The sequence below is a fragment of the Mustela lutreola genome, chromosome 1, assembly GCF_030435805.1.
Source record: "Mustela lutreola isolate mMusLut2 chromosome 1, mMusLut2.pri, whole genome shotgun sequence".
NCBI lineage: Eukaryota > Metazoa > Chordata > Mammalia > Carnivora > Mustelidae > Mustela > Mustela lutreola.
The window spans coordinates 255,436,852-255,452,218 of record NC_081290.1 but is presented as its reverse complement, the minus strand read 5'-3'; the positions used below and the strand labels follow the sequence as shown (position 1 = coordinate 255,452,218).

General features: G+C 39.3%; 1 protein-coding gene across 2 annotated transcripts in view; it reads left to right on the top strand.

The window, feature by feature from the left end:
* Positions 1-14,630, top strand: part of CCDC34 (coiled-coil domain containing 34) — an 80,666-nt gene extending 66,036 nt beyond the window's left edge. The window contains exon 7 of one of the 2 annotated variants that reach the window (XM_059138604.1): positions 14,514-14,630. The gene's annotated coding sequence lies outside the window, so the exon portion shown is untranslated. Of the gene's footprint in view, positions 1-2,242; positions 2,493-14,513 lie in introns of those variants that run through there. The other variant, XM_059138605.1, reaches the window with a different exon arrangement.
* Positions 14,631-15,367: the final 737 nt, after the last annotated feature.

The following is a 15,367-nucleotide window of genomic DNA, read 5'->3' as shown; positions in this document are numbered from 1 at the left end:
AGAAGCAGGCTTCCCACTGAGCAAGAAGCCCAATGTGAGACTTAATCCCAGGACCCTGGGATCATGACCTGAGCTGAAGGCAGCCGCTTAACTGACCGAGCCACCCAGGCATCCAGCATAAGCCCTTTTGAATCAGTACTTTTGTATCCTTTGGATAAATACCTAGTAGTACAATTGCTGGGTGATAGGGTGGTATTTTAAGATATTTTTTAAAAATTTATTTGACAGACAGAGATCACAAGCAGGCAGAGAGGCAGGCAGAAAGAGAGAGAGGAGGAAGCAGGCTCTCAGCCGAGCAGAGAGCCAATGAAGGGCTCGATCCCAGGACCCTGGGACCACAACGCAAGCTGAAGGCAGAGGACCAACCCACCGAGCCACCCAGGTGCCCTGATAGGATAGTATTTTAAACTTTTTTGAGGATTTTAAAATTTAATGTATTTTTAACTTTTTGAGGAACCTCTGTACTGTTTTCCAGAGTGGCTGCACCAGTTGGATTCCCACCAATAATGTAAGAGGGTGCCCCTTTCTCCACATCCTTGGGAACATCTGTTGTTTCCTGTGTTCTTAATTTTAGCCATTCTGACAGACGTGAGGTAGTAACTCATCATGGTTTTGATTTGTATTTTCCTGATGAGGAGTGATGTTGAGCATCTTTTCACATGTCTGTTGGCCATCTATTTGTCTTCTTTGAAAAAAAGTCTATTTATGTCTTCTGCCGACTTCTTAACTGGATTATTTGGTTTTTGAGTGTTGAGTTTGATAAGCTCTTTAAGATTTTGGATACTAGGGACGCCTGGGTGGCTCAGTTGGTTAAGCAGCCGCCTTCAGCTCAGGTCATGATCCCAGCATCCTGGGATCGAGTCCCACATCGGGCTCCTTGCTCAGCAGGGAACCTGCTTCTCCCTCTGTCTCTGCCTGCCATTCTGTCTGCCTGTGCTCGCTTGCTCTCCCTCTCTCTCTCTCTCTGACAAATAAATAAAATCTTAAAAAAAAAAAAAAAGATTTTGGATACTATCCCTTTATCAGAGATGTCTTTTGCAACTAGCCTCTCCCATTCCATAGATTGCCTTTTAATTTTGTTGATTGTTTCCTTTGCTATGTAGAAGCTTTTTTTTTTTTTTTTTTAAGATTTATTTATTTATTTTAGAAAGAGAAAGAGTGGGAGGGAAGGGCAGAGGGAGAGGGAGAGAGAAACTCAAGCATACTCTGTGCTGAGTGTGGAGCCCTACTCAGGGCTCGATCCTGTGACCCTGAGATCATGACCTGAATGGAAACCAAAAGTTGAATGGTCAACTGACTGAGCCATCCAGGTGCCCCTAAAAGCTTTTTTTTTTTTTTTTTAATTTATTTTACCCTAAAACTTTTTATGTTGATGAAGTCTCCAATAGTTTATTTTTGCTTTTGTTTCATGGGGGAATCTTGTTAAAATGCAGATTCTGATTTAGCAAATCTGGGAGTGGGGTGGTAAGAGCTGAGGTTCTGCTATGTTGCAGAGCTCCTAGGTGGTAACATTGCTGTTGGTCTTTGGACCACACCGAGTAACAAGGCCCTCGTTAATTTTTATCTCTCTTTCCTGTTTCAAGCTGACTCATGTCAGTAGGATTAAGAATACCTCTAATCTGATCTGCAGGCACTGTCAGAAATGAAAAAAGAGTAAGTAATGATACTAAGCCCATGGGAAATCATGAGGTCATGGATCCTATCTTCTGAATTAACAATTAAGTTTGGTAAGCCATGACTTTGAATTCTAACGTAATGCAGTGCAAAATTTTGAGAAAAGAACTGTAGTGTGCACAAATGCAGAGAACAGAATTCAAGCATATCTGCTTTTTCTTATAAGATGGCAAAGCAATTGTTTATTTAAGGTCATTATTAATATTTATTGGCAAGTATCATGTTCTCTACTGCATGTAAGTAGGAATCTGGTGGGGACTACCTGAGAACTTATGTAGCAATTCTTCCGGCTCTGAATCATCTGCATACTTTACCTTTATCTTCACTACTAGGAATCCTGTCTAATTATTGCTTATGCAAAGGGATGAATCTTCCTTGGTATGAAGAAATTTGGGGTGTCTTTTGAATTTTTTCAGGACAGCTATTTTTGGTACTTCTCTACTAAGTTTTTGGACCTTTAATTTGGTTTATTATGTTGCTTTGGATCTGTTATTATTTCCACAATTTCCGTTTTCTTGGGTAAACTGTCAATTCATTGTAACTGTTGGTCATTTCTTCTATTTTATAGGACTGGAAAATGGAAGTGAATTGTAAACTTTCAGGTCCAATCTCCTCCTTGAATTTCTACAAGCCAGCCTCTGCTTGAAACACACTGAATGATGGGGATTTTAGTATGTTACATTCTATCCTGGAATACCTCTGTTAGGAAGTTTTTCCTAATTTCAGTCAACAGTTGTCTCTCTGTGGCTTTTGTGTACTGGCCTGGTTTTACTCACTGGAAGCAATTCCTTTGTCTTGAATAGAATATGGATATAACACATATTGTTTAATAACTGATTTGTTCATGCCCAGCCCTTGGGGGTTACCAGTACCTTTGGAGTTTCCTCATGCAGCAGGGTAGTCTTCAACATCTGGCTCAAGGAATAAATCTGGGGTGAGGCTAAGAGTGGCACTGCCAGCCAGAGCGTGAGTCAGGAGAAGGCAGGACAGTCACTGCCCACAAGTCCTTTATGTTGCTTCATTCCAGGAGCTTGAGATTTTCTGCATTTCTTTCTCACTTTCAACCTGACTTAAGCTTTCGATGAAATTCAGGATAAGAATTTATGATTATTCATGAATTTTCACACAACCACATCATTGGATAGGAATCTTAGAAATGATTCCAATTTCCAAAATAGTTATCTTTTCTTTAGTTATCACCTAAAACAAAATTTAAAACTGGCAAATTTGGACTCCAGTCTTCCTCTCCTATGCTCCTTTCAGGACCATTCTACCTTTCCTATTTGATGTTCCACAGTTAACCTGATATGTAAGGCTCCCCCCCAGGCAGGATCAACCTATGGTTTTGGGCCCTTCACTACCTCTTCTCTTCCTTTTCTCCTCACCAAAACCTACTTGTCCAGTGTGTGATTCTCTCAGCAGCTGGTTTTATCCAATATGACCTTGTCTCTTAATGTGTTTTGGTCCCTTAACAACACTTGGTAATGTGTAAGAAAACTCTTGTTTATTTTCCTGTCTCAGCACAATAATTCCTAAATCCAGTCAAACACATGTCTTCCAATGGCCCCTAGGTGGTAGTTTGTTAGTGGGGAGGGATAGAATTCATGATAAGATCACAGATGAAAAATTGTTTTGGCTCCCTTAGTACAATATCTTGCTTTCTCAGAAATAGCAGCAAGGTGCCTTAGTTACCCAACTCTCATTAGAACATGCTATGCTTCTTGTGCCAGAGTTACTGAAACTGTTCCTCTCCTGAACAATACAAAACACACACACATACACACATATACTCAGGAGCACAATTCTTTTTAATTGGCACTAGATAGGATATATTAGTATCCCTCCCTCCATAAGAAATGGGGGGCCCCTTAGTACAACTGTGTATCATTTATCTCCTCATTGTATGGTACTAGTTCTGTTCTCTATAAACAGTACTAACAATAAGTCTTACTGATTGGGGTTATTGATTACAGCTACTTTCTTTGTTCCAGGTAGTGTGACTAGGGCTTAACAGGCTTCTCATTTATTGTTCATAAAACCCTGTAGTGTAGAAATGAGAAGGGATTCATAACTACAGATTGTAATAAAGATAAATAAGAAGATAGTATTATGCCAATAGATTTAAAAAGACAGAAATGATGAATGTCCTAGAAAAATGTGACTTACGAAAACTATCCCAAGAAGATATAGAAATAGGAGTACAGTCTTTATCATTAAAGAAGTGGAATCAGTTGTTAATAGTTTACCCCTTGGTCCTTCCATAGGACCAGATTGGCTAAACTAAACATGTTTAGTTTGGCTAAACATTCAAGGAACAAATAAACATATACTAATGCCAATTTTATCAAAGAGCAGAAAATAGGGAACATTTTCCAACTGATACAAGGAGACCACCAGAAGGAAAGATTATGAACTGACCACATTTATAAATATATGTGTATAAATAAGCAAAATGCTATATGCTCAATATCCCTAATCACCCAGGGAAATGCAAATCAAAACCACAATGAGATATCACCTCACACCTGTCAGAATGGCTATAATTAAAAAGACAACAACAAATGTTGGTGAGGATGTGGAGACAAAGGAATTCTCATGCACTGTTAGTGGAAATGGAAACTGATGCAGCCACTGTGGAAAATAGTATGGAGGTTCCTCAAAAAATTAAGATAGAATTACCATGTGATTCAGTAATTTTGCCCCTGAGTATTTACCCAAAGAAAACAAAAACATGAATTCAAAAAGATCAAAAAGATACATGCACTCCTATGTTTATTGCAGCATTATTTACAATTATTATTGTAAATAATAATTTACATAATTGCATTATTTACAATTGCAAATGTAATTGCAAATAATGCATAATTGCATTATTTACAATTGCCAAGATATGGAAGCAACCCGTGTCCATAGATAAATGTATAAACCTTCATTTTATATATATATATTTTTTATATATATAAAATGGAATATTTTAATGGAATATATATATATATATATATATATAATGGAATATTACTCAGCCATAAAAAGAATGAGATCTTGACATTTACAGCAACATGGATGGACCTATAAGATGTAATGCTAAGAAAATAAGTGAGAGAAAGATAAATACCATGTGTTTCACTCATATGTGGAATTTAAGAAACAAAACAAATGAATAAACAAAGAAAGAAGGGGCGCTCTTAAATACAGAGAACAAACAGGTGACTGCCAGAGGGGAGATGGATGAGGGTATGAGTAAAATAAATAAAGGGAATTAAAGAAAAAAATTGGATTTATCTTTAATTGGATTAAAGATCAAAATTGGGATAGTTTTCGTAAGTCACATTTTTCTAGGACATTCATCATTTCTGTCTTTTTAAATCTATTGGCATAATACTATCTTCTTATTTATCTTTATTACAATCTGTAGTTATGAATCCCTTCTCATTTCTACACTACAGGGTTTTATGTCATGGTTTGACATGAAAAAGATTTAGGGAGAAAAACCATGTAATTGTCTCAATAGCACTTGATAAAATTTAATACCTATTTATAATTAAAACTCTTGTAGCCAACTCCAAGCAAAATAGGAATAGAGAAACCTTGCTTAATTAATGAAGGGTGTCTACTAAAAACCCAACTAAATATTTTTAAGGAGGAATTGTTAAAATATTTTTCAGAAATAAGACAAAGACTCCTTTTGTCAATGGCGGAGGATGAGGAGAAAGGCTATAGAAATAGAGAAATGGTACCATCTTCATTGAGGTGATGACTCAGTATCAAGCAGATATCAATTCTCCCAAGTTAACTTAGAAATTGCAACAAAAATCTCAGTAGAGTTTTTCCTAGAACTTAATCAGGTAATTGTAAGCTTGATATGAAAGGTCAGAGGTCACTATCAAAAAGAGGAAATGCCCTTCAACAGTTGAATGGATAAAGAAGATGTGGTACATATATACAATGGCATATTATTCAGCCATCAGAAATGATAAATACCCACCATTTGCATCGATGTGGATGGAGCTGGAGGAGATTATGCTAAGTGCAGAAAGTCAAGTAGAGAGACTGTCATATGGTTTCACTCTATATAGAACATAAGCAATAGCACGGAGGACCATAGGGGAAGAAAGGTAAATCTGAAGGGGGAGAAATCAGAGAGGGAGATGAACCATGAGACACTGTGGACCCCAGGAAACAATCTGAGGGTTTCAGAGGGGAGGGGAGTGGGGGGAGTGGGTGATGGGTATTGGTATATGGCACATGCTATGATGAGCACTGGGTGTTATACGTAACTAATGAATCATTGAACACTACATCAAAAACTAATGATGTACTATACAGTGGCTAATTGAACATAATAAAAAAAATAAATTAAAAAAAAGAGAGAGACAAGATGGTGGGGAGGGTTGTTGGGATTATTCTACCAGATAAAAACTTATTGTAAAACTGTAAGTGATTAATGTTGTGTGGTGTTGTGGCAGGAATAGACAACAGAGCCCATAGCCCAACTCACAAAGATATGTAAAGTCAGCATATGAGGAATGTGACATCAATGTGGAAAGATGGTAGTATTGGGGATAAGTGATACTAGAAAGACTGGTTTTCTGTTTGGAAAAAATATATATTCTGTTCTTACCTCATGTTTTAATCCAAAATAAATTCCAGATAAATTATAAATTCAAATATCAAAACTGAATAGTTAAACCTTATAAAAGAAAATACAGGAGAGGGGCGCCTGGGTGGCACAGTGGGTTAAAGCCTCTGCCTTCAGCTCAGGTCATGATCCCAGGGTCCTGGGCTCGAGCCCTGCATCGGGCTCTCTGCTCAGCAGGGAGCCTGCTTCCTCCTCTCTCTCTGCCTGCTTCTCTGTCTACTTGTGATCTCGGTCTATCAAATAAATAAATAAAATCTTAAAAAAAAAAAAGAAAAAATACAGGAGAAATATTTCTATGATTAGGGCATTTTTTTCTATTAATGTTTTGATTTTTTGATTTCTAAACAAGAAGAAGGACAGATGAAAAGATTGATAAATGTGATCCATTAAACTAAAAATAAAGCTTCAGGACACAAGAGCAATCACTGTTTGTGAGGATTAAATCTATTAATACATGAAAAGCAGGTTAAGATTTTTACTGTGTGCCTGAACATATAGTAAGTACTACAAAGTATTTGCTATTATTATTACTTTTATAGAGTATATTCCCCCACACTAATTGCAATAAAGCTAGTCTTACTGTGTATTTTTTCTCTTTAAGACACACATTTTCTAGATAGGCAGCAAATAATGTAACTAAAGGAAAAGAATATTATCTGAAAAACAGTATGAAAATAAGTGTTTTACTCTTAGACAGACTTGGCTATTATTTTAATACTGGAATATTTTCCATGGGAACCAATCTTCATTTGCATAAACTCTGTAGCTTGTGGTCTTTTCTTGGTAATGCTAACATAGAACAGATTCTTCCTGGTGACTTGTTTTGTGTGCCCAAGAATGTAGTTACTGGCATCTCATAGGAATGTAACTGCTGGCAGCATGCACCCCAGCAGGTCTGAGACTGCCCACTGCTGGGAACCAAACTGGTTAGTGTGGAAACCAGCAGACTTCTCTGAATTCACTTTTGACATGGGTCATTTTACTTTACTTTTTTTTTTCTTTAAGATTTATTTATTTATTTGAGAGAGAGAGAGAGCGTGTAGTGGGAGGGACAGAGGGAGATAGAGAGAGAATCCCAAGGAGACTCAGTGCTGGGTGCAGAGCTGGATGTAGGGCTTGATCTCATGACCTTGAGATCATGACCTGAGCCGAAACCAAGAGTCAAATTCTCAACCGACTGTGCCACCCAGGTACCCCCCATTTTTCTTTTCCATCTAGGTCCTTCTACATTTATCTTTTGCAGGCTGCTAAAATAAACAAGTGAACCCAGTCTATGTTAGACTGTGCCCAAATATTGGTATAACCAAAAGACAACACTTGTAGAAATTCTGGAGGTCTTGCCTATTCATCATTGACAGATAGAAATCAGAAGATTCTGAGCTTATGGGAAAAAAAGTCATTCCTCAAAATATTATTTCTGGCCCCTTAGCTGAGGCCCTAACAATTTCAAAAGGCCATCTCTTTAAAAACCAAGCTCTTCTGCATTACAAATAAAGTATTACCATGCACCCTTTCAGCAGCAGGGAACCATAGCACAGTTCAGAAGGTCAGATGTGACCACAGTATCTCTTGTTATTTCAGAGCTCACATGTGTTTGCCTTGGCGCCTTTTCTCTGGCATTTGGTTTCCGTTATTTTTCCACGGACTTGGCTTACAGGAATCAAGCATATTTTTAAGAATAAGCGAAGTTCATAAAGATGAAGTATTCTGAATTGGTGGTGGCTGGACACAGTGGGTGGGAATGCGTGCTTCCCAGCTTACCTTCGGTAGCATGCACTGACCCTGCATATGGCGAATGTGAGTAATAGGGAAGGCAGAGGGCTGTCCCACTCAGCAAGGCTGACCAGCACCTCCCTCTCTCTCCCCAGCCAGACACCTGCTAAGTTCAGCCATCCTGGTTCAGGCTGTCTACTGAAGCCAAAGCTAAGCACTCAGGAGAGTGAAGGCCTCCCTAGATGAAGTGGTTTCCATTTCAGCCTTGGTGACAGCTGATTGTTGTCAATGGTAAGGTACTGTCATTGGCCCTTTGCTGTGACTTGTTTTGGTTTCTGCTTGGAGCTCTCTCCAGAATGTGTCTGGGAAATAGGCATTTACTCTCTACAAAGCACAGTAAAGATCACTACTGTGTGGTTGCACTGATGGCAGAGAACTCAGGGTCAGATTTTATCAGTGAGTAGGTGCATGTGGTAGAAGAGGTACGAGACAGGTTGGAAGGGATGGAGTGTCGTGCAGTAGTTCCCAAGCTTGTCTGCACATTGGGATTACCTTAGGAGTTTCAAAAACTACCCACAACTTGTGTTCTACCTCAAGGGGCTGTGCTTTCATTTGTCTGCAGTCACCTGGACATTAGAAATTTTTTTTTTTAAAGATTTTATTTATTTTATTTGACAGAGAGAGAGATCACAAGTAGGCAGAAAGGCAGGCAGAGAGAGAGAGGAGGAAGCAGGCTCCCTGCTGAGCAGAGAGCCCGAGGCAGGGCTCGATCCCAGGACACTGGGATCGTGACCTGAGCCGAAGGCAGCGGCTTAATCCACTGAGTCACCCAGGCACCCCGACATTAGAAATTTTAAAATGTCCCCAGGTGATTGGGGAACCTCTGATTTGATGGTGAAGAGCCCAGACTTTGAAGGTGCATAACTTATTTGAGTCCCAACTCCAACATTTAGTAGCTGTGTGACTGACCAAGCCATGAAAGCTTTCTGAGGCTCAGCTTTCTCATCTCTTTTCCTTTCTGTGGTGATGGATATTTAGTATAAACATGCTATTTTTTAATACAAAAAAATGTTTGATTAATAGAGATCCAGCTAGCAGTGCAAGCTCCACCATTTCCTTGCTGTATACTAGAGAGGTGGAGTGGGAGAGCTACTAGTATGCGTTTTGGACTCATCCTGGTCTGGGTTTGACTCTTAGCTCCACTGCTTGTTCTTAGGTAAGCATATTTACTTCCAGGGCTTCATTCCCTTTGTTGTTAAAATAGAGGTTTTCCCTTACCTTATAGGATTGATATGAGAATTAAATGACATGATACACTTCTCATTTAGGTTAAGTAGTATGAGGTTACCTTCTTTGTGTACGTTAAACATGGTAGAATATCAGCAATTTCATTTGTTTAATCTACTATTAAGTCTTCAAAGTTCTCAATAGTAGTAACTATTATTATTATTACCAATAATCAGTATGATCTTAAGGAAATTACTTTACTTCAGAAGGATTCAGTTTCCCCATCTGTAAAATGGACACATTAAGATTTTGCCTTTTTCGTAGTATCTGTTAAAAGGTTTAAATGGGAGGGTGTTTGTGAAATCACTTTGAAGATTATAAAACATTGAGAAAATCATGTTAACTTATGAAATGTTCTTGGAAACTGGATATCTCATGTAAATAATGGTAAATATTCTGGGAAATTCAGAGGGGTGTGTCTATACAGTATGAAGGTTAGTAAGGGAATTAAGTCACATAGAGAAGCTGTTGTTGGTCTTTGGGATTCAGACAGGAAATCATTTTTTAAGCCTACTCTAAATTCAGCACCATTCTGGCATCCAGGAGGACAAAGCAGAGCAGCTATTGGCTCCTGCCAGGGGCAGAACTGCATTATGATTGAGAAGATGTATTGGGCTATCTGTGTAGGAATATCTAACACTTAGGTAATGCCTACCACATGCCAGACTGCTAACATTCCATGCATGCGCTATGTCATCTCATCCTCTGTGAGGATCCCAGTTTTTCACTGGTGAGGAAAGAGGGGCACAGAGAGGTTAAATAACATGTCTAAGTCACATGGGCACAGGCACAATAATGAAAGACAAACAAGAAATGAGGATAGTGAAAAATGCTTTTGACAATAAATAAAGTCAAAATCATCACAAATAGAAACAAATAAATCTACAGCTCTTCTGTGTTCTTCTATCCTTCACTTTTTTTTTTTTTTAAAGATTTTATTTGTTTATTTGACAGACAGAGATCACAAGTAGGCAGAGAGGCAGGCAGAGAGAGAGGAGGAAGCAGGCTCCCTGCTGAGCAGAGAGCCCGATGCGGGGCTCGATCCCAGGACCCTGGGATCATGACCCGAGCCGAAGGCAGAGGCTTTAACCCACTGAGCCACCCAGGCGCCCCTATCCTTCACTTTTAATGTAGACCTCTAAACCAGAGAATAAACATTCTTCATAGGAAATGTCTCCTGGCTTAGACTGAGGACTGATGAACCATAGGTTTTGGTTCTTGACCTCATTTTCATCCCTGACACTTTGGGTGGCCTTGGGTGGGAAAATAACATCCCATGTCTATAGTTTCTCTACCTCTAATATGGGTCTAATAATGCCTCCCTTTAAAGCAGTTCGTGGAGGCTAATTATCATAAAGTCATTTTTCGGTGTGTGCTTCTGATCTACACTGGAAACCCAAAGGGCCACCCAGATTTCAGCCCTGTGGTAAAATCTTGGCTTCTCTTGGACAGAGACAAGAGTATTGCTTCTTGGTGGGCTTCCAAACTGTCTTGCTGTCTGCTCTTTGCACAGGGCAGTGCCGGATCTCTTTTTTTCACATGCAGCGTTACTTGAAGTAGGTTACCATAAATACCCTGTGGTCAAGGAGTAAGTGATACCATTTATTATAAAGTTACTTGGGAAATATTTTCAACTAATAGGGATCATTAAGGCAGTGATTATGTCACCTGATATGCTCATGATCCAGTGGGGAGAATACTGTTTAACATAGGAAAAACTTACATAGGATTGACTTTCAGTGGAGAGACCGTGGCTCCTGTAGATTATAGGGCCTACTTCTCCATGTGTGGTCCACAGTCTAGCATGTCACCTGGGAGCTTGTCAGAAATGCAGAATCTCAGGCCCCATGCCAACACTAACTGAATCAGATTCTGCATTCGAACACCATCCACATGTGGGTGGAAGGCCTGCGAAAGCACGAGAAGTACCACCTGCTTGGACCAGTAGCAGTGATGACACAGTGTGTGGTGGAGCTGGGAATCCAGCTGAGGTTTCAGATGCCACTGCTCACATTCTATCCTCTCTGCTGCTCTGTGCCCTCTCAGGTCATGCAGGTAGGGTTTGGTTTATTGCTGAAATGCACTCTCACCTTCTGGTAAGAATTCTGACCATGGCTCCTACAGTGGGGTATGTACTCCTCAATTAAGAACATGTCTTGATAAAAGCAGCTTTTATCACAGTATTTGTAGTCTCGTTACATTTTTATTTGCTGCCTTTAGTTTTTAAAAATCTCAAGATATTTTCTTATATGAAAAAACAAAAAGTAAGAGAGAGGTGAGGGGGAAGGTGGGTAGGAGGTTAATAGTAGAGGAAGGAAAAGAAAGAGAGATAAAAGAAGAGAAAGAAGAGGGTGCCGGGGTAGCTCAGTTGGTTAAGCGACTGCCTTTGGCTCAGGTCATGATCCTGGACTGCGTTGGGCTCCCTGCTTGACAGGGAGTCTGCTTCTCCCTCTGACCTTCCGCCTTCTCACGTTCTCTCTCTCTCTCTCTCTCTCTCACACACACACACACACAGACACACACACACTATCTCTCTCAAATAAATAAATAAAATCTTAAAAAAAGAGAAAGGAGAGAAGAAACAAGCATTTAAAGAAACCAAATATTTAATAGTACACATATCCATCCTAGTTGTGGGGTGTATTCATTTTTTTGGTTAATCTTCAAGGGTAGATGCTTTATGTTTTATTTCAAAAATTTTAAATGGAAATCTTTTTCTAGTAATTGAATAATATCAGTGAAAGTGTATGCCCAATTTTTCCTTTTATTTCTTCCCATTGAGTTTGTTTATTTTATTATGTATGTTAGTCACCATGCAGTACATCATTAGTTTTTGATGCAGTGTTCCACAATTCATTGTTTTCATATAACACCCAGTACCCCATGCAATACTTGCCCTCCTTAATACCTATCATTGAGCTAAACCATCCCCCCTCTGAAACCCTCAGTCTGTTTCCTGTAGTCCATATAGTCTCTCATGGCTCGTCTCCTCCTCTGATTTCCCCCCTTTCATTTTTCCCTTCCTTCGCCTAATGTCCTTCATGCTCCACATATAAGTGAAACCATAAGCTTTACACCTTAAAGAACTGGAGAAAGAACAACAAATAAAGCCTAAGCCAAGCAGAAGAGAAATAATTAAGATGAGAGGAGAGATCAATGAATTAGAAGCCAGAAATACAGTAGAGCAGATCAACGAAACCAGAAGCTATTTCTTTGAAAGAATTAATAAGACCGACAAGCTACTGGCCAGGCTTATCCAAAAGAAAAGAGAAAGAACCCAAATTAATAAAGTTACGAATTAATAAAGGGAAGAGATCACAACTAACAACAAGGAAATAGAAATAATTATTAGAAATTATTATCAATAACTATACACCAATAAATTAATCATCCTGGGGAAGTGGATGCCTTCCTGGAAATCTGTAAACTACCAAGACTGAAGCAGAAAGAAACTGACAATCTGAATAGACCAATAACCAGTAATGAAAGTGAAGCAGTGATCAAAGACCTCCCACAAGGGATGCCTGGGTGGCTCAGTTGGTTAAGCAGCTGCCTTCAGCTCAGGTCATGATCCCAGCGTCCTGGGATCGAGTCCCACATCGGGCTCCTTGTTCCGCAGGGAGCCTGCTTCTCCCTCTGACTCTGCCTGCCACTCTGTCTGCCTGTGCTCGCTCTCGCTTGCTCTCTCTCTGACAAATAAATAAATAAAATCTTAAAAAAAAAAAAAAAACCCAAAAAACCTCCCACAAAACAAGAGTCCAGGTCCTGATGGATTCCCAGGAGAATTCTACCAAACATTCAAAGAAGAAATAATACCTCTTTTCCTGAAGCTGTTACAAAAAAATAGAAACAGAAGGAAAACTTCCAGACTCATTCTATATGAGGCCAGCATTACCTTGGTCCCCAAACCAGGCAGACACCTCATCAAAAAGGAGAATTATAGACCAATATTTAGACTAGCTCTTTTGTGCTCTTCTATCCTTCACTTTTAATGTAGACTTCCAAATCAGAGCATAAACATTCTTCAGAGAAAATGTCTCCTGGCTTAGACTGGGGGCTGATGAACCATAGGTTTTGGTTCTTGACCTCATTTTCATCCATGACACTTTGGGTGGCCTTGGATTGGAAAATAACTTCCCAGGTCTATCATTTCTCCACCTCTAATATGGGTCTAATAATGCCTCCCTTAAATCATGTCATGGAGGCTAATTATCATAAAGTCATCCATAAAATGATGCCAAAATTCTCAATAAGATCCTAGCTAAGAAGATCCAACAGTACATTAAAAGGGTTATCTATCATGACTAGGTGGGATTTACTCCTGGGATGTAAGGGTGGTTCAACACTTGCAAATCAATCAGTCTGATAGAACACATCAATCAGAGAAGAGACAAGAGCCATATGACCCTCTCAATTGATGCAGAAAAAGCATTTGATAAAATACAGTATCCTTTCCTGATTAAAACTCTTCAGAGTGTAAGGATAGAGGGAACATTCCTCAATTTCATGAAAACCATCTATGAAAAACCCACAGCAAATGTCATTCTTTTTTTTTTAATTTTATTTATTTATTTGACAGAGAAATCACAAGTACACTGAGAGGCAGGCAGAGAGAGAGAGAGAAGGAAGCAGACTCCCTACTGAGCAGAGAGCCTGACGCGGGACTCGATCCCAGGACCCTGAGATCACAACCTGAGCTGAAGGCAGCGGCTTAACCCACTGAGCCACCCAGGCGCCCCACAAATGTCATTCTTAATGGGAAAAGATGAGAGCCTTTCCCTTCAGATCAGGAACATGACAAGGATGCCCATTCTCGCCACTCTTGTTCGACATAGTACTAGAAGTCCTAGCAAGAGCAATCAGATAACAAAAAGAAATAAAAGGTATTAAAATTAGCAAAAAAGAAGCCAAACTGTCTTTCTTCATAGTTGACATGATAATTTAACCATGTCTTTAACTCAAAAGACTCCACCCTAAAATTACTATGACTGAACTAACTTATTTTTATAGACTATTAAGGTAAGCAAGCCATGATGAAGTACCCCAAAATCTTCCTGTCGTTCTAACTTGGTTTTGATTGTTAGACTCATGAAGCAGCACATAGCTGTTTCATTTATTCCTTTTAAAGATAACTTGCACTATAGCCAGAATGGTCTTTGAAAAATGCAAGTTTGAACTCTTGATAAATTATTTTTTCTAGGCATCAGTGACTATTATCATGAAAAGACAAGCAGGTATTATATCCCTCCTAATGGAACTGTCACCTGGAAAAAACTCTTGCCAAAAAGATAGAAGCTGAATTTCATCAAGATTCAGTACCTAATTACCAATGTACAGGTAATGTAGAAATCACTTAACTGTAAACTGGGTCTTTTTGGAATGTGTGTTCTTGGGTCAGTCTGTCTTGGAATCCAGCTGCCATGCATGTTATGAGAAGCTCAGATCACATGGAGAAGCTACATGTATTCACTTTGGTTGACAGCTCCAGCTGTGCTCCCAGCTGATGGTTGTCATCAGCTGTCAGCATGCAAATGCACCATCTTGGACATCCAGCTAACACATGATTACAACTGCATGAGAGATCCCAAATAAGAACAACCTACCTGATCCTGATCCCTGTCAACTCATACAACCAAGAGAGTTAATAAGAAGTATTTTGAGGCACTAAGTTTCGGATGATTTTTTAAATAGTGTTATGGACTGACTATTGTCCACTCCCCATTCATTATGTTGAAGCCCTAATCCCCATATGATGGCATTAGGAGTGGGGTCTTTGGATAGTAATTAGGTTTAGATGAAGTAATGAAGACAAACCCCCATGATGAGTTTAGTGTCCTTAGAAGAAGGCAAGAGACCAGAGCTCATTCTGTCTCCCTGTCTATGTGAAGACAAAGTGAGAAGGTAGCCTCCTCCAAGTCAGGAAATGGTTCTCACCAGGAACTGAATCTTCCTGCTCAGTGTGTGTGTGTGTGTGTGTGTGTGTGTGTGTGTGTGTGTGTGTGTATGTGTGTGTATTTTCAGGTGAGCTATGATAAGAAGTTTGAATGTCACTGG